Source organism: Callithrix jacchus, chromosome 7 (genome assembly GCF_049354715.1).
Source record: "Callithrix jacchus isolate 240 chromosome 7, calJac240_pri, whole genome shotgun sequence".
Lineage (NCBI taxonomy): Eukaryota > Metazoa > Chordata > Mammalia > Primates > Cebidae > Callithrix > Callithrix jacchus.
The window spans coordinates 105,975,191-105,994,005 of record NC_133508.1 but is presented as its reverse complement, the minus strand read 5'-3'; the positions used below and the strand labels follow the sequence as shown (position 1 = coordinate 105,994,005).

The 18,815-nt window shown below is 36.9% G+C and overlaps 1 protein-coding gene across 14 annotated transcripts in view; it reads right to left on the bottom strand.

Moving 5' to 3' along the window:
• Positions 1-18,815, bottom strand: part of LOC118142978 (proto-oncogene c-Rel-like) — a 365,180-nt gene that overhangs the window by 58,567 nt on the left and 287,798 nt on the right. For 11 of the 14 annotated variants that reach the window (XR_013520512.1, XR_013520516.1, XR_013520515.1 and 8 more), the window contains one exon: positions 8,393-8,476. The exons of the other annotated variants lie outside the window; for them this stretch is intronic. The gene's annotated coding sequence lies outside the window, so the exon portion shown is untranslated. The remainder of the gene's footprint in view (positions 1-8,392; positions 8,477-18,815) is intronic. 14 annotated transcript variants of the gene reach the window in all.

The following is an 18,815-nucleotide window of genomic DNA, read 5'->3' as shown; positions in this document are numbered from 1 at the left end:
GCCTCTGAAATTTTCAACATATGGTTTCCAAGACCTGTGGCCATCTCCATTTCAGCCAACCAGAAGGGAGGAAAAGTATGGAGACAAATGAATTGGAATTCTGTGTGAGAGAGGCCCAGGAGAGCACAGGGTACTCATTGCTTTTGCAAAACGAAATCACATGGCCACACCTAAGTGCATGTGAGGTGCAACATGTACCCTAGCTTTATGCCCATAAAGAAGAGAAAGTAAATTGTGCTGAGCATATTTCAGTCTTTGTCACCACAACCCAGTTTATTTCCCTATCTCTTTTCCATACTTTCTTTGCCTACAGTGAAAGAGCCTAAATTTCTTGGACAACATATACATATGAATATATATATGTAGTAGTTACTATGTTGGATCCTAGGGGTTTTAAAGCAGTAAATGCAATCTCTTTTTGTGAAGCTTACCATAGCTAAGACTTTACATTAAATGGTAAGTACAATTATTATAACAGCAATAAAGAATCAATATAGGTTGTAAGGGGGTCCTGACATAGTCAGGGACTAGTGTAGGGGTAGGTGTGAAGGTATATAATACAAGATTTTCCTGAGGAAAAGCTGTTTAAGGAGATGGCTGAAGAAAGAATAGGCATTTGCTGGGTAAAGACTGAAGTAGGAGGAAGCCTGGAAAACATTCTGTTCCAAGTGAAGGAAATAGCATGTGAAAAAGCCCCAGAAAAACAAAAAGCATGAAATCTTTAAGGAACTGAGAAAAGGCCAATGTGGTTTTAACAGTAGAGGGATGAGGAGGATGGCTCAAATGGGGCTGCTAAGACAGGCAGAACTGTGTAGGCAATGCTAAAGTTGATTCATTCATCTAAGAAACATTGAGTGAGTGCCTCCCATGGTTTATGTTTTTGGTTCGGTGCTAGAAATACAGAAGTGTACAACACAAATACAGTCCCTAACCTCATAGAGCTTACAGCTTAATGGGTAAGACTTTAACTTTAAACACATAATTACCTATAAAATGAAATAGTGTAATTTATTTGAATGGCCGTACATTAGGTTGGTGCAAACGTAATTGTGGTTTTTGCACTGTTGAAATTTGCCATTTGATATTGGAATACATTCTTAAGTAAATATGGTTATGTAATACATCATTTTAACTTATATTTCTCACTTTATTTTTTTGCTAACAACTTACTACTGGCTGTTTATCTTGTATTCATTTTAGACTATGGAAATGATGTTAGACAAAAAGCAAATCTGAATGAATTTCTTATTCAAGTACAAAATGGGTTGTAAAGCAGTGGAGAAAACTTAAAACATCAACAACGCATTTGGCCCAGGAAGTGCTAATGAATGTGCAGTGCAGTGGTGTTCAAGAAGTTTTGCAAAGGAGATGAGAGCCTTGAAAATGAGGAGCATAGTGGCCGGCAATCAGAAGCTGACAATAACCAATTAAGAGCAATTATCAAAGCTCCTCCTTTTACAATGATGAGAAGTTGGTGAAGAACTCAATGTTGACCATTTCACAGTCATTCAGCATTTGAAGCAAATTGGAAAGGTGAAAAAGCTCGGTAAGTGAGTGCCCCATGAGCTGAGTAAACATTTTTTAAAGTGTCGTTTTGAAGTATTGTCTCCTCTTATTCTATACAACAAGGACCCATTTCTCGATTGTGTTGTGGCATGCATCAAAAAGTGGATTTTCTATGACAACCAACAATGACTAGCTCAGTGGTTGGACGAGAAGAAGCTCCAAAGCATTTCCTGAAGCCAAACTTGCACCAAAAAAAGGTCACGGTCACTGTTTGGTGGTCTGTTGTTGCTCTGATCCACTACATGTTTTTGAATCCCAGCAAAACCAACACATCTGAGAAGTATGTTCAGCAAATCAATGAGATGCACCAAAAACTGCAGCACCTACCACCGGCATTGGTCAACAAGGGCCCAATTCTTCATGACAATGCTGAGCTGCACATCACACAGCCACCACTTCAACAGTTGAACAAATTGGGCTACAAAGTTTTGCCTCATCTGCCATATTCACCTAACCTCTTGCCAACTGACTACCACTTTTTCAAGCTTCTGAACAACTTATTGCAGGGAAAATGCTTCCGCAAACAGCGGGATGCAGAAATGCTTTCCAAGAGTTTGTCAAATCCTGAAGCACAGATTTTTATGCTACAGAAATAAACAAACTTTTTCTTTTTGGAAAAAATGTGTTGATTGTAATCATTCCTATTTTGATGAATAAAGATACATTTGAGTCTAGTAATAATGATCCAAAATTCTCAGTCCGAAAGTGTGATTACATTTGCACCAAGCTAATATGATAAAGACCTGGTGGTTTGAGAGCATTTTAATAAGGGAGCTAACATAGTCTGCAGCTTCAAGAAAGACTTCCCTGAGAAGTTGATCAGAAGCTAGACATGAAGAATGATTATGTTTATAGGGGAAAAGTTGTTCTTGTCCTCATTTTACACATCAGGGACAAAACAAATGCTTAGTATTACATGACTAGTTCATGGCGGAGCAGATACTTGAGCTGTGTGTGCCTGAGTCTAGTTTCTCTGACCTTTCCATTATGCTAAGCATATAAAGGTGCCATAGAAGACAAAATAATGAGGGATATGCCCCCTTTATTTTTTTGAGATGGAGTCTCGCTCTGTTACCAGGCTGGAGGGCAATGGCACAATCTTGGCTCACTGCAACCACTGCCTCCTGGGTTCAAGTGATTCTCCTGCCTCAGCCTCCTGAGTAGCTGGGATTACAGGCACACGCCACCATGCCCAGCCAATTTTTGTATTTTTAATAGAGACAGAGTTTCACTATGTTGGCCAGGATGGTCTCGATCTCTTGCTCTTGTGATCCACCCACCTCAGCCTCCCAAAGTGTTGGTATTATAGGCGTGAGCCACTGTGCCTGGCCATGCCCTATTTTAAAGAACTTTAGGGATCATAAAACTAACACACATGAAATAAACAAAAATAGTTCTAATGTTATTTTTCAATTCTTTTGGGATTACAGACTGAAATAGTCAATGCTGGCCCAGAACTGGGACATGCCTCAGTAGATCCAGAAAGAGTGAAAAGAAGAATGAAGGCATTTATTCCGGGGGCAGGAATTCTATTGTGCAGATGTTTAGGTGCAACTATTCAATTGGCTACTGATCCACTGAATGGTACTTTTATCCAGCCAGTGTTTCTCCATCTGGTCCATCAGCCCATCATAAGAATCTGTCAAATGCCTTGCTGAAATTCAGATAAATGTCATATTCCTTTATGTGAACCTGCTTCACTATTCCTGCAGTGCTATGGGAACTCTATGGAGAACAAGAAAAGTCAACCATTAAGGTTAAGCAACTGAGCAAACAAAGATGTGTTCCTCTAAGGCTGTTTGTCAAAAGTGTTGTTAAAATGTTGGCCTTGTCACAACTAACCAAGTGTGGTCTAGCAAGAAGACACATAGGGCTGGATACAGCGGTATCGTGAATTCCCATATGAGCTCTGTCACTACTAGCTCAATCATTTATTGGACTCATTCTTCTCACTAACACAGAAACGGGTGAGGAAATCAATCAGTGAATTTTATTCATTCAATCAGCCAACATTTACTGGGAACATACTCACAGTCAGACATTGACAGTTATTGAGGATACAGAGTGGAATAAGTCAAGGGCCTTTCTCTTGAGGGACTCATATATTCTAGCAAGAAGAGCAGACATGAAGCAGAGAATTGTCTGTGAAAAGCTAAATTTATGGAGAAAGAACATCATTGATTCTGCATAAAATAATCAGAAAAGCTTTTACATAGGGGATAACATTTACCAGGTCGTAATCAAAGAATATGAGTCTGAAAGTGGGTGGAGGGTGCATAGAGGGCTATAAGAATATTCCAGGCAGAGCACACAATGAGCAGAGGTGTGAAAGCCTGATAGGCCTTTGCCATATTCAAGAAATGGTGAGAAGATTGGTGTGACTGGAATGAGTTGGGGTTGGGGTAACTGTCAAGAGATATAGTTGGAGGGGAAGGCTGTGCTAATATTGTCAAATACCATGCTAAAGTGCTCATATCCAATACAGTTTGGCTTTGTGTCCTCACCCAAATCAAGGAGTATTGGAGATTTTTAGGGCAGAAATTACATATTAAGATTACATTAACTTTGACAGTGAGATTCCCATATGTGTTGAAACAATCCAAATATAATCAATAACTCATCAAACTGGCATAGAATAACAAAAGAACTTGACTGTTCAACCACTTATTAGCTACGTGACCTTGAGTAATTAACTTAGCCTCTCTGTAAGGCTTCTTAAGCATAAAACGGGTATAATAATAACAGCAGTTCACATTTCATGTATGCCTAGGGTTGAATATGATTTCCATAAATATTAGTTGTGCTGGTTTTCTAAATCTAAAGTTAACATTATGATTCATGGGCATCTGCTTTGTATTATTATTAATAATAATAACACCAATAATAATAATGTTTTTGGGGGCCTACTATATGCCAGGTAACATTTACTTTATTAATATTTTAATTTTATACTGTCTTTAAGGGACATATATCATAATTCCTATTTTATAAATGAGGAAAATGAGGTTCAGAGACACTAAATAACTTGGCCCACAGACAACAGAGTCCGTATTTAGTGAAGCCTGAAATGAAATGTATGAAATGAATGTACTTGTTCCATTCTACCATGCTGTTTCTTGGCTTAGATAAATGACATATTCCTGCAATTACCTGAGCCAAAGATATTTTTGAGGCCATAGTTTAATTAGAAGGCAGGAATGCTGTGCGATGAGGGCTAAAGCTAATGCTATCTTTTCTTCGTTTACTTGCTACTCTATGGACCAGTAAAAAGGCAAAGATTCTTTACCATAAAAGTTGGTTCATACCTTATTCCGACCTGTTTACCTCCTGACCAGAAGTTCAGTGTCCATATTTCTACGTCCTTTCGCATTTTTCCGTTTTCATACAGCAAGCACACAGCACAAATCTAGCACCTTGGACCATGTCATGTTTTGGGTGAATATAAAAAACCTACAACTCTCTACCCACTTTGCATGCCTTCTGTTGAAACTTGATACTCAGGCACACGTGAGAATATCTGTCCATGTTTGGAGAGGGTCAGGAAAGAAATTCTTCTGCGACCCCTGTTACTGAGCCTTATAACTATATAACCTGAAATGTTAGCTTCCTGAGCTATGAAAAATGCCCATTTCATAATTTCAGAATTATTTCTAACAAGAATTCTCAGTAGGAACCTTCAGAGATGAATAAAGAGAGTGAGCCACAGGATTAAGTTGTTATGAATATCCCACACTGAATTCACAAAAATTAGTGCCAGGAAGATGGACCAAGAACTCCAAACTTGTGTCTTTCAGGTAGTGCTCATTTGTCAAGTGGCAGTGTGGCACAGTGGTGACAGGACCACTGAGCATTGTGGTTAAAGGCACTGGTCTGGAGTCAGACAGGATTTAATTTCTTACTCTTTTTTTTTTAACTGCATGATCTGGGGCCGGTTATTTAACTTTATAAAATTGATTTTCAATTTCTTTATTTTAAATTGGAAGAATTAATACTTACTTTGCATGATTGTTATAAAAACTAAATGAAATAGGAGATATAAAGTACCTAGAATAGTGCCTGAAACCCAGAAGATACCCAACAAGTGGACACATCCTGCTCTAATTATTACATAATAATTACATATCTTCACTGACTGCAGTGTTCAGATTTATTCAAAGAGTGGGCAGATCTCCATTCCACAAGCTGCTGCTGTGAAGGCAGACACAACTTACTGATGTGAAAGTATTATTTATGAAAGACAAATATAACATGAGTTATCCATTGTTTTCCTTTTGAATTATTTATGAAGTGTTTGATAATAGGAATTCAGATCAGTCCAAATAAAAGCTGTGAGTTGATGTTTGCTGCGTCGTACTTAAAAAAATTCAGTAGCTTGAGAAAACATTATTTCACAAATTGCATTCTCACTTAATGATTTAATCACTAAGGATACATGTTAACAATCACTCTAAATAAGCTCTTGAAAGAAAAATATACTGCTACTCACTACCCACCCAACAATCTGCAGCTTGGCTTTTTGGAAGTAAGTGATCATTTAGGGGAAAAATAAATCAACCTGTAGCAAAAGCCCAGGAAACATGGAAAAGGAAAAGAAAAAAGCCTCATGTAACGAACTGAAAGTAGGGACCAAAATACAGAGAGGATTCCCCTTCTTAGATGTCCATAACACCCTTAAGAAAAAATACTGTCAGGGGAACTATGACCAGATTTATTTCAAATTTAGCAAATATCATAGATTTTTATCCACCATTAACCCCACTACACAAGAGGTAATTAAGACCCAGAAATACTAAATAACTTGCTTAAGGCTATGTAAAAATGGTGAAGAGGAAACTCTAAAGAAGCCTAAGCAAAGCACACTGCCATGTGCGTACCTACGCAACTGTCTTGCATGCTCTGCTCATGTACCCCAAAACCTAAAATCCAATAAAAAATTAAAAAAAAGAAGCCTCAACTATGATTTTTTTTTTTTTAATTTTTATTTTGGTACACTGCTGCTTTTATTAGGCCTACACAGGAGCTGGCATTTAGCATCATTTCCATTCTAACTGGAGAAGGAAATTTAAACAGGAATAATGTTACCTATTAGTTCATAATTCCCATAAATTATATCAATATTCTTAGAGAATTTTCTAAGATTCTGACCTCCTTGAAAAAGGGAATTGTGGCAGAAAGTATTTCTCCACTGTGTGTTAATAATAGCCACCTGACCCTACCAACAAAGCCTTGAATTTCTTCAGAAGATGGGTTGCAAGTATCCAGGAGTAAGTGAATTTACAGTGAAGCTAGTAAAGGTTACATAGGACCTAGTTGGGGCCCCTTCCTGGCATGGCTACAATGAAACTGGCAGCCCTAACTACACTGAAGCCAGTAGCCATGCCTGCACTGAAGCCAGTAGCCATGACTGCACTGAAGCCAGTAGCCATGACTGCACTGAAGCCAGTAGCCATGCCTGCACTGAAGCCAGTAGCCATGACTGCACTGAAGCCAGTAGCCATGCCTGCACTGAAGCCAGTAGCCATGACTGCACTGAAGCCAGTAGCCATGACTACGGTGAAGCTAGTCAGAGCCCCTCCGTAGCATGGCTGCTTGCAAGGGCTTATGAGGGGGCCCAAACAAGTTGGTGTTTGAAATTTTGTATTGTTTTACTTAAAGAACCTTCAAGTTTTACAAAGACTGGATCCACCCATGTGCTTAGGAATGGTGGGCCCTTGCCCTAGATCTAAGAGATGAATCATGATTGATATAAGCCATTTAGAGAAATATTATTTTTCTTTGCCAGTGGTTTGCTCTGGAGAAAGTCTGCTGACAGCTGCTGGAGATAACATTGCTTCAGGATGAAATAAAGAACCATATAAAGAAAAGGCTTTTGATACCATCTACCTAAACATCACTCTCTTTTCTTTCAGTCCTTATTGTGTAATGCCTTGAGCTATGTAAACTATCTTAAAACTACAAGAAAACACCAAGAGACTGACACACAAGTTGACTGATCACCCTGATATAATTGGGTTGCTGGAACAATCCTGGGACTTTTCATCACCAAATTCCTTGTAAATAATTGATATAGCCATCGCCATTTCTTATGAATATAACCATAATTTGTTTGTTGTCCATTCACCATTTGATGTATGTTTGAGTGATTTCCAGCTTATGGCTATTATGAAAAAAAGCTGCCATGAGCTAGTCTGTGTGTAGGCCTATGTCTTAATTTCTGTCAGGTAAGTAACTGTGGTAGAATCAATGGGCCCTATGGTAAGTGTATGTTCAACTGTATAAAAAACTACCAAACTGTTTCCCAAAGTGGTTGTACCATTTTGCATTCCAACAGCAGTGTATGAGAGTTCCAGTTGCTTCATTTCCTTGCCAATACTTAATAGTATCAGTCTTTTTAATGTTAGCCATTCTGTGATATAATGGTGATACCACTCATTATGGTTTTAATTAACCTTTTTCTAATCACTAATGATGCTGAAATTTTTCTTGGGCTTATTTGCCCTTCCTACAACCTTCTAAATATTCAGGTTCTGTTCTTCTTAGAAACATAAAACTTGTTTACATATTCTGATTACAAATTCTTTTTTTTATAATTGTACTTTAGGTTCTGGGGTACATGTGAAGATCATGCAGGATTGTTGCATAGGTACATACATAGCAAGGTGGTTTGCTGCCTTCATCCCCCCATCACCTATATCTAGTATTTCTCCCCACGTTATCCCTCCCCAACCTCCCCACGCCCCACTATCCCTCCCCTAGCCCGCCCCAACTGACCAAGTGTGTGATGCTTCCCTCCCTGTGTCCACTTGTTCTCATTTTCAACACTCACCTATGAGTGAGAACATGTGGTATTTGGTTTTCCGTTCCTGTGTCAGTTTGCTGAGAATGATGGTTTCCAGATTCATCCATGTCCCTGCAAAGGACACGAACTCATCATTTTTTATGACTGCATAGTATTCCATAGTGTATATGTGCCACATTTTCATTATCCAGCCTATCATTCATGAACCTTTGGGTTGGTTCCAAGTCTGTGCTATTGTAAACAGTGACATAATGAACATACATGTGCATGTGTCTTTATAATAGAACAATTTATAATCCTTTGGGTATATATCTAGTAATGGGATTGCTGGGTCAAATGGCATTTCTATTTCTAGGTCCTTGAGGAATCACCACACATTATCCCCATCAAGCTACCAGTGACCTTCTTCACAGAACTGGAAAAAAAACACCTCAAACTTCATATGGAAGCAAAAGAGAGGGCCTGCTTAGCCAAAACAATCCTAAGCAAAAAGAACAAAGCAGGAGGCATCACACTGCCTGACTTCAAACTATACTACAATGCCAAAGTAATAAACACAGCATGGTACTGATACCAAAATAGAGACATAGACCAATGGAACAGAACAGAGGCCTCAGAAGCAACACCACACATCTACAATCATCTGATATTGACAAACCTGAGTAAAACTAGGAATGGGGAAAGGATTCCCTGTTTAATAAATAGTGTTGGGAAAACAAATTACTAGATATATGTTTTCCAAATATTTTCTCTCAGTATAGATTTACCTTTTCATATTATTTTTTTCACTATCAATATTTATTTACTCATTTAATTTCAATTGTTCTTGCGGAACAGATGGTGTTTGGTTACATGGATAAGTTATTTAGTGTTGATTTCTGAGATTTTGGTACACCCACCCAAGCAGTGTAAACTGCACCCAATGTGTTGTCCTTTATCCATTATCCCCACTTCCACTCTTCCCCCTGGTCCTCAGAGTCCCTCATATCATACTTATGTCCTCAAAGCTCAGCTTCCACTTATAAGTGAGAACACACAATGTTTGGTTTTTCATTCCTGAGTTACTTCACTTGGAATAATGCTCTTCAACTTCATTGAGGTTGCTGCAAATGCCATTATTTTATTCTTCTTTATGGCTGAGTAGTACTCATATATATACACATGAACACACACACACATATATAATATCAAATACAAGTCAAAACCATGTTCTGAAATGCAAATCTAAACTGCAGTGAGATACCACCTTACTCCAGCAAGAATGGCCAAAAATTTAAAAATCAAAAAATGTTGGCAAGGATGTGGTGAAAAGGAATACTTTTACAGTGCTCGTGAGAATGTAAACCAGTCCAACCATTATGTGGGTTTTACACTGCTGGTGGGAATGTAAACCAGTCCAACCACAATGTCTTTTGATAACAGACAATTCTCAAAAGGAGATAAATGGTCAACAAACATATGAAAAAATATTCAACAGCACTAATGATCAGGGAAGTGCAAATCAATCCACAGTGCAATACCATCTTACTCACTCAAAGAATGGTCATAATTTAAAAGTCATAAAATGTTGGCAAGGATATGATGAAAAGGGAACACTTTGTGCTGCTGCTGGGAATGTAAACGAGTACAAACATTATGGAAAGATGTGTGGAGATTCCTTAAGGAACTAAAAGTAGAACTACCATTTGACCTAGAAGTCCCACTCCTGGGTAACTACCCAAAGGAAAATAAGTCATTGTATGAAAAAGACACTTGCACATGTATGTTTAGAGCAACTCAACTCACAATTGCAGAAATGTGGAACTAGTCTCAATGCCCATCAAGTGAGTGAGTAAAGAAATGTAATATATATACACCATATATATATCACATTATATTATATAACATGTAATAAATATATGTAATATATAATAATAGGCCATTGTATCCGTCTTATGTCAGTCCTTTGTATCCTTTACATCCTCACAGCTTAGCTCCCACATATTGGTGAGAACATACGATGTTTGGTTTTTCATTTTTGAGTTACATCGCTTGGAATAATAGTCTCGACTCTTATCCAGATCACAGCATATGCTGTTCATTTCTTTTTATGGCTGTGTAATATTCATATATATATGAGATATATATACATATATATCACAGTATTTTTATCCATTCGTTGATTGATGGGCATTTGGGTTGGTTCCATGATTTTGCAATTGTAAATTGTGCTGCTATAAAAATGGGTGTGCAAGTGTTTTTTTCATATAATGACTTATTTTTCTCTGGGTAGATAGGCAATAGTGGGATTTCTGGATCAAATGGTAGTTTTACTTTTAGTGCTTTAGAGAATCTCCACACTTTTTTCCATAGTGTTTGTACTAGTTTACATTCCCAACAGCAGTGTAAAAGTGTTCCCTTTTCGTCACATCCTTGCCAGTATTTTATGATTTTTTATTATGGCCATTCTTTGTGGGAGTAAGATGGTATTGCATTGTGGTTTGATTTGTGCTTCCCTGATTATTAGTGATGTCGAATATTTTTTCATATGTTTGTTGACCAGTTATCTACCTCCTTTTGAGAGTTGTCTGTTCGTGTCCTTAGGCCTCTTTTTGATGGGATTGTGTTTTTTTTTTTTCTTGCTAATTTGTTTAAGTTCCTTGTAGATTGTGGATATTAGTCCTTCATCAGATGCATAGTCAGTGAATATTTTCCCCCAGTCTATGAGTTGTCTGTTTACTCTGCTGATTTTTTCTTTTGCTGTGCAGAAACATTATTTTAGTTTAATTAAGTCCACTATTTATCTTTGTTTTTGTTATATCTGCTTTGGGGCTCTTGGTCATGAACTCTGCCTAAACCAATGTCTAGAAGAGCTTTTCTGATGTTACCTCCTGGAATTTTTGTGGTTTCCGATATTAGCTTTAAGTCTTTGATCCATCTTGAGATGATTTTTGTATAAGGTGAGAGAAAAGGTCCGGTTCCATTCTTCTACATGTGGCTTGCCAATTATCCCAGCATCATTTGTTGAATAGGGTGTCCTTTCCCCACTTTATGTTTTTGTTTGCTTTGTCAAAGATCAGTTGGCTATTGGCATTTGGTTCCATTGGCCTATCTGCCTATTTTTATACTAGAATAGTGCTGTTGGTAACTAAATCCTTGTAGTTAGTTTGAAGTCAGTTAGAGTGATGCCTCCAAATTTGTTCTTTGTGCTTAGTGTTGCTTTGGCTCTGTGGGCTCTTTTTTGGTTTCATATGAATTTCAAGATTCTTTTTTCTAGTTCTGTGAAAAATGATGACAGTACTGCTTTTGTCAGTATGGCCATTTTCACAATATTGATTCTACTCATCCATAAGCATGAGATGTGTTTCTATTTGTGTCATCTATGATTTCTTTCAGCAGTGTTTTGTAGTTTTCCTTGTGGAGATATTTCACCTCTTTGGTAAAATATATTCATGAGTATTTTAATTTATTTTATTTTTGCAGCTGTTGTAAAAGGGGTTGAGTTCTTGATTTGATTCTCAGTTTGGTCACTATTGGTATATAGCAGTACTACTAATTTGTGTACATTGATTTTGTATCCTGAAACTTTACTGAATTCATTTATCTAGTATAGGAACTTTTTGGATGAGTCTTTAGGGTTTCCTAGGTGTACGATCATGTCATGGTGAACAGTGACAGTTTGACTGTCTCTTTACTGATTCTAATGCCGTTTATTTCTTTCTATTGACTAGTTGCTCTGGCTAGGACTTCCAAAACTATGTTGAGTAGGAGTGGTGAAACTGGGCATCCTTGTCTCGTTCCAATTCTCAGGGGGAATGTTTTCAACTATATCTTCATTCAGTATAATGTGGGCTGTGGGTTTTCAAACATGGTTTTTATCACCTTAATACATCTCTTCTATGCCAATTTTGCTGAGGGTTTTAATCACAAAGCAATGCTGAATTTTGTCAAATGCTTTTTCTGCATCTATCGAGATGATCATATTAGTTTGGTTTTTAACTCTGTTTACATGGTATATTACATTTATTGACTTGCATATGTTAAACTAACCTTGCATCCCTGAAATGAAACTCACTTGATTATGGTTTATTATCTTTTTGATATATCATTGGATTCAGTTAGCTAGTATTTTGTTGAAAATTTTTGCCTCTATGTTCATCAGAGATTTTGGTCTGTAGGTTTCTTTTTTTTGTTATGTCCTCTCCTGGTTTCAGCATTAGGATAACACTGGCTTCGTAGAGTGATTTAGGGAGGATCCCCTCTTTCTCTATCTTTTGGAATAGCTTCAATCAGTTTGGACTAATTCTTTTTGAACATCTGAGAGAACTCAACTGAGAACCTGGACTTTTTTTGTTGGCAATTTTTTTTTTAATTACTGTTTTAATTTCACTACTTGTTATTGGTCTGTTCAGACTGTCTATTATTTCCTGGTTTAATCTAGGAGGGTTGTATATTTCCAATAACGTATACATCATCTAGGTTTTCTAGTTTGTGCACATAAAGATGTTCATAATAGCCTTGAATGATCTTTTGTATTTCTGTGGTATCGGTTGTAATATCTCCCAGTTAGTTTTTAACTGGGCTTCTTTTCTTGGTTAATCTCACTAATGGTCTAACTATTTTGTTTAATTTTTCAAAAAACTAGCTTTTTATTTCGTCTTTTGTGTGTGTATTGTTTGTTTGTTTTTGCTTCAATTTCATTTATTTCTGCTTTGATCTTTGTTATGTCTTTTTTTGTTGGGTTTGGGTTTGATTTGTTCTTGTTTCTCTAGTTCTTTGTGGTGTAAGCTTAGATTGTCTGGCTGTGCTTTTTTAGACTTCTTGATGTAGGCATTTGATACCATGAACATTCCTCTTAGTACTGCTTTTGCTGTATCCCAGATGTTGTGATAGGTTGTGTCACTATTATCGTTCAGTTTAAAGAATTTTTAAATTTCCATCTTCATTTTATTATTGACCTAGAGATTATTCAGGAGCATATTATTTAATTTTTATGTATTTGTATTGTTTAGAGATTTCCTTTTGGAATTAATTTCTTATTCCACTGTGGTCTGAGAGAGTACCTGATATAATTTTGATTTTCTTAACTTTATTGAGGCTTGTTTTGTGGCCTATCATATGGTTTATCTTAGAGAATATTCCATGAATTAATAAATAGAATGCATATTTTGCAGTTGTTGGTCAGAATGTTCTGTAAATATCTGTTAAGTTCATTTGTTATAGGGTATAGTTGAAATCTATTGTTTCTTTGTTGACTTTCTGTCTTAATCACCTGTCCAGTGCTATCAGTTCAGTGGAGTCCTGAGGCCCACCACTATTATTGTGTTGCCATCTATTACATTTCTTAGTTCTAGTAGCAATTGTTTTATAAATTTGAGAGCTCCAGTGGTAGTTGCACATATATTTAGGACTGTGATATTTTCTTGTTGGACTGTTTTATAACTATATAATGTCCAATTTTCTCTTTTATAACTGTTGTTACTCTAAAGTCTGTTTTGTCTGATATAAAAATAGCTACTCCTGCTTGCCCATGATTTCCATTTGCATGCAATATCCTTTTTCCACCCCTTTATCTTAAGTTTATGTGAGTCCTTATGTGTTAGGTGAATCTCTTAAAGACAGCAGATGCTTGGTTGGTGAATTTTTATTCATTCTGCCATTCTATATCTTACATGTGGAACGTTTTATCTATTTACATCCTATGTTAATATTGAGATGTGAGGTACTGTTCTCTTTATCATGTACTTGCTGCCTGAATACTGTGTTTTCTTCATAGTGTTATTGTTTTATAGGCTCTGTGAGATTTGTGCTTTAAGGAGATTCTATTTTGGTATATTTTGACGTTTTCTTTCAAGAGTTAGAATTTCTTTTAATCTTTTTTCTTGTGCTAACTTGCTAGGGGTGAATTCTCTCAGTAATTGTTTACCTAAGAAACACTTAATCTCTCTTTCACTTATGAAGCTTAGCTTTCGCTGGATACAAAATTCTTGGCAAAACAAAATAATTATTTTGTTTAAGGAGGCTAAAGATAGGACCCTAATCCCTTCCAGATTGTAGAGTTTCTGCTGAGAATCTGCTGTTAATCTGACAGGTTTTCCTTTATAGATAAACTTATGCTTTTACCTCACAGCTCTTAAGATTCTTTTATTTGTCTTGACTTTAGATAACCTGATGACTATGTGCCTAGGTGATTATATTTTTGCAATAACTTTTCCTGGTGTTCTTTGAGCTTCTTGTATTTGGATGTCTAGATCTCTAGCAAGACCAGAGATATATTCCTCAATTATTCACTCAAATATATTTTCCAAACTTTTAGATTTCTCTTAATCCTCAGGAACACCAATTATTCTTATCTTTGTTCATTTAATATAATCTCAAACTTTTTGGAGGATTTGTTCGTTTTTTAAAAATTCCTCTTTCTTTGTCTTTGCTGGTTGAGTTTAATTCAAAAGCATTGTCTTCAAACTTTGACATTGTTTATTCTACTTGTTCAATTCTATTGTTGAAACTTTCCAAGGTATCTTGCATTTATCAGTGTATCTTTTATTTTCAGAAGCTGTGATTGTTTTTACTTTATGATATGTATTTCTCTGGAGACTTTTTCATCAATATTCTGTATTTTTAAAAAAATTTCTTTAAGTTGGTTTTCACTTTTCTCTGTTACCTCCTTGAGTAGCTTAATAATCAACCTTCTAAATTCTATATCTGGCACTTCAGAGATTTTTGTCTTGGTTTTGCTCCATTGCCAGAGAGCTAATGTGATATTTTGGTTGTGTTATACAATCTTGATTTGTCGTATTACAAGAATTACTTTTCTGGTTCTTTCTCATTTGGGTTGACTGTTTCAGTAGAAAAATCTGGAATGTAAGAGCTGCTATTCATATTTTTTTGTCCCACAGGGTGATCTCTGGATGTGGTGCTTTCCCCCTTACTCTAGGGATAGGGTTTCTTGGGAGCCAGACTACAGTGATTGTTACTGCTCTTGAGGTAGCCACACAGCAGGCCTACTGGACTCCATGCTGGTTGGTGCCAGGAAATGTCTGCAAAGAATCCTGTGATGTGATCCGTCTTCAGGTCTCTCAGCCATGGATACCAAACCCTGATTTGGTGAAAAAGACAGGGGAGTAAAGTGGACTCAGTGAGAGTCCTTGGTTATATTTTGTTTTGTGTATTGGTTTTTTCAAATGCTGGTTTGCACATGAAAATCCAATTGTTTTGGTATCATTTATTAGGTCTCCTCAATACATGCATTAATAACTTGGCATTTTTGTAAAAAATCAAGTGAAGTTGTCACATGGACGACTTAGGATGTTTGGCTAGCCAGGGTGTTGCAGGCAATGGAATTAGCTGTTGTTTTCTCCTTCCTTGGAGGAGAGTTCTGTTATTAGTTGCTCTAGTGGCTTGAGTTGGTGGGCCTCCAGCCAGGAGGTGACACTTTCAAGAAAGCACCAGCCGCAATAGTAGAAGGGGGATTTAATCTTGCCCTACATTGGCCAGGATAAGTACTCACGTTTCTCAGGCAATGGGAGGGGCCATAGAGCTCCCAGGTGTTTATGTCTTTTGTCTTCAGCTACCAGGGTGGGTAGAGAAGAAACATCAGGTGGGAGCAGGATTATGTAGATCTGAGCTTAGACTCTCCTTGGGCAGAGCTTGGGGGTAGGAGGGTGGTTCTCAGACCATGGAGTTATGTTCCTAGATGGATTATGGCTGCCTCTGCTGCATCATACAAGTTGCCAGGTAAGTGGGGAAACACCAGCAGTGACAGACTATCGTGTCTGTCACCCAGCTATCATGCAGCCAGCAAGGCCTGTCTCCCACTGTGCCCCATCAACAGCACCCAGTTTATATCCAGGCAGCTGGCAAGCATAGCTGAGATCGTGCCCTAGGTACAACCCTCTCCACTGAGAAAGCAAGCAGGGCTCTCAGGCCTTGCCCCTCCCCACCTGCTCCCTTCTGTGACTGTGGCTTCTGTCCTTGTGTCTCCACTTCCCATTCACCTTCCCCCAGCAAGCCCCATGCATTCTGCTCAAGAAAATTCACACTTACTTGAAATTATTACAAAGTTCAGCTAGGTGCTTCCTTAACTCTGTGACCCCTCCCCAATTCCTCTGGCTGCCTTCCCCAAGGACCCCATGAAATAAGGCCAGGAATGGCTTCCTTGGGCACAAGCTGGGGACCATTAGCCTTCTTACTGCTTCTTTTACCTTTATATTTTGCTTGGCTAAGTCTGTTTCAGCTCTAGGTAAGGTTAAATTGTTCTCCCATGCTCGGAAATTTTTGGCTCCCCAGTGAAGATGAGTGTTTGGAGCCAGATATTTTTTCCCTGTCACTCTGGGGACTCACAGTTATTTGGCTGTCTTGTGGAGTCTGCAGTGGCAAGCCACATGTTTCAAAGGCTCTATGAAAGGTCATTCAGTTTTTCCAGTATGTTCCTGTGGTGGTTCTTAGAGCGAAGTTCACAATGTGAGTCACCACACACTGTTCTGTCCATCCAACTGGGAGCTGCAAGTTAGTCCTGTCTCCTATTTGCCATTTTTCCCTGAACTCCCACCTTTTTATACTCTTAATAGGATCTTTTGGAGAGTGAAGTTTTTAATTTTTAAAAAGTTCAATGTATTATTTTTCAGTTGCGCTTTGTGTTTTTAGTATCCTATTGAAGAAATCTATGCCTAAGGATACAATCATTTTCTGCTATAGTTTATTCTATAGATGTCATAGTATTCGCTCTTAAATTTGTGTCTATAATCTATTTCAAGTTTATTTTTATAAAGTGTTAATAAAAGGTTAAAATTTATTTGTTTTCATATGAAAATCCAATCGCTTTGGTGTCATTTATTGGGCCTTCTCAACAAGTCCATTAATTACCTTGACAGTTTTGTAAAAAATCAGTTGACCTTATTAGAATTGTCTATTTTCAAACTTTGTAGTTTGTTCCATTGACCTACATGTCTGCCTTTCCCAGTACCACACTGTCTTGTTTGCTGTAGTTTTATAATTTTTGCAGTCACTTAGTAACTGTCATTCAACTTTGCTTATTTTTGTAAAGTTGTTTTTGAATTTTAATTCTTTTACATGAATTTTAGACTAAGCTTGTCCATATTTACAAAGAAAGCTTGCTGAAATTTTGATTAGTACTGAATTGAACCTACAGAATACTTAAGGTAAAATTGACATCTTAAAATATCATGTTTTCTGATACATGAACATGATATATTTCTCTCTTTTGGTCATCTTGAATTTCTCACAGATGGTTCTCAATGAAGAAGTCTTATACATTTTTACCCCAAAATATTTCATATTGTTCAATGCTATAGCAAATAATATTTTTACTTTAATTTCTAATCCTTTTATTATATAGAAATACAATTGATCCTTGTTTGTATATTGATCTTATAGCCTATAAATGGGCTAAACATAATTATTAATTCTAGTAGAATTTTTGAAAATGCCTTCAAATTTTTGGCAAAGACCATCATATCATCTGCAAATTAAGACAGTTTTTACTTCTCCTTTTTCACTCTCAACTACATTTATTTCTTGTACTTTTAAAATACCTTAGCTAGGACCACCAGTACAATGTTAAATACAAGTGGGGAAAGAGGATATTCTTGTCAAACAGGAGAAATAATTTCTCTTTTGTTCCTATTTATTTATTTATTTTAGATAGGGTCTTACTTTGTCACCCAGGCTGTAGTACAGTGACACAAGCAAGTGCAGCCTTGACCTTCAGGACTCAAGTAATCATCCCACTTCAGCCCCTCAAGTAGCTGGCACCACAGGCACACACCACCATGCCCAGCTAATTTTTAGTAGAGATGGGGTTTTGCCATGTTGCTCACGCTGGTCTCAAACTCCCAACCTCAAGTGATCCACTGGCCTTGGCCTCCCAAAATGCTGGGATTCTAGGCATGAACCATCATGCTCAGGAAGAATTTAGTCTTCCATCATGATATTGACTATAAGTTTTTCAGAAATTCTTTTTTTCATGTTGAAGTAGGTACTTTTCTGTCCCTAGTATTTTGAGGGTTTTCATTGTGAAAGGTGTTGAATCTTTTAAGTGCTTTTTTTCATCTATTGAGATGATACTAAGGATTTTTTCTTCTGTCTCTTAGTATGGTGAGTGCCAATTATTGATTTCTGAGTGTTGTATTTTGGTGGAAAATTCTACTTGTCGTTAAATATTATCTTTTGATACATTTGTGAATTATATTTGATAAAATCTTGTTAGGAATTTTGCATCTATATTCATTAGAATTCTATGTTATTGCTATCTTTGGTTTTAGTATCAAGCTAATACTGACTTTGAAGAATGAGATAGAATTTATTCCCTCCTTATTTTTTGTATTATTTATATTATTCTATCTGAATGTTTGATAGAATTACCAGTTAAACCATCTGTGTGTACAGTGTTTCTGTCAGCAAATTTTTAATAAAAAATGTAATTCTTTAACAGAGATTGGACTTTTTAATA